The sequence below is a fragment of the Sinocyclocheilus anshuiensis genome, unplaced genomic scaffold (assembly GCF_001515605.1).
Source record: "Sinocyclocheilus anshuiensis isolate Anshui unplaced genomic scaffold, SAMN03320099.WGS_v1.1 scaffold85, whole genome shotgun sequence".
In the NCBI taxonomy this organism is placed as follows: Eukaryota; Metazoa; Chordata; class Actinopteri; order Cypriniformes; family Cyprinidae; genus Sinocyclocheilus; species Sinocyclocheilus anshuiensis.
Window position 1 is genome coordinate 1,550,405 of NW_015536800.1, and position 1,352 is coordinate 1,551,756.

A 1,352-nucleotide genomic window follows, 5' to 3' on the forward strand; every position below is an offset into this window, starting at 1 on the left:
TTGCCAAAAAATTAAAAAAAAAAAAAAAAAAAAAAAAAAAAACTTACGGACCCCAAACTTTTGAGAAGTATCATATATACATATTTTAAAGAGGTCATGAAATGAGAAACCAAAATTCTCTTGATCTTTTAACATATAAGAGGTCAGTGTACTATAAAAACATCCTGTAAGTTTCAGAACTCAAAACTGTCTTGTTAGTCTAAAAACTTCTTATATTGAAGCCAGTCTGCCAAAACAACAGCTTGTGAAATGTATGAAGTAATAGTATGGCTAAAAACAGCCTCTGCAGAAGATCAACGCCTGCTTCTACAGCGCTGCCTGTTTAGCCCCGCCCACCGATTCGCACATGTAGTGTAAATAACGAGGAACCAAACGATAAAGATGCTCCGAAGACAAGACAACGCTGTTCAGTGCCAAGCTGTGGAAACAGTCTTTGCATTACACTTCCTTCTGATCTGAACGTTAGGAAAGAGTGGATGAACTTTATTTTTAATGAAGTTCCAGACCACGTCAGGAAGAACTTGGTCCTTTGTTCACTACATTTTACCGCGGATTCATTTACAAACAAGGCACAATTCGACGTGGGATTTTCAGAAAGATTGAAACTAAAAGATGATGCTGTGCTGACTATATCGGATCTGACAGTAATGTCGCAACACACAAGTGTGAGTAACTGTTTTTATTACGTGATCACTATTGCTTTGTCTATTAAACAGACCGTTGGATGCGAGTATTTATGCGTTTTTAACCTAAATCACTGCAGCGTCTGTCTGTGAAAGATGTAGGCTGTCAAACATGCACAACTATTAACCAATCACAGCAGTGGGCGTTTACTTCCGAGTCTACAATACGCCATACCTATTCAAATGGAGCGTTCTGATGAGGGAGGTCAAAAACAGGACAGAAAATATCCTATTACTTCTAAATTATGTTTTTTGATGTAAAAATCTTGATAACATTATAAGTGGACCTCAGAGAACTGTACAAAATAAAAAAAACAAAGGCGGTTCATGACTCCTTTAATATTCCAATGGTTCAAGAAAGCCTGCTGTTAAACAAATTTTATGAATATCTATCAACCCGTTTCATTTATTGGACAGATATACACTGAACAAAATTATAAACGCAACACTTTTGTTTTTGCCCCCATTTTTCATGAGCTGAACTCAAAGATCTAAGACTTTTTCTATGTACACAAAATGCCTATTTCTCTCAAATATTGTTCACAAATCTGCCTAAATCTGTGTTAGTGAGCACTTCTCCTTTGCCGAGAAAATCCATCCACCTCACAGGTGTGGCATATCAAGATGCTGATTAGACAGCATGATTATTGCACAGGTGTGCCTTAGGCT

The 1,352-nt window shown here is 37.0% G+C and overlaps 1 protein-coding gene across 1 annotated transcript in view; it reads right to left on the minus strand.

Moving 5' to 3' along the window:
• The window catches only part of LOC107656254 (transmembrane protein 192-like), a 12,997-nt gene that overhangs the window by 1,648 nt on the left and 9,997 nt on the right, over window positions 1-1,352 (minus strand). The window lies entirely within an intron of this gene.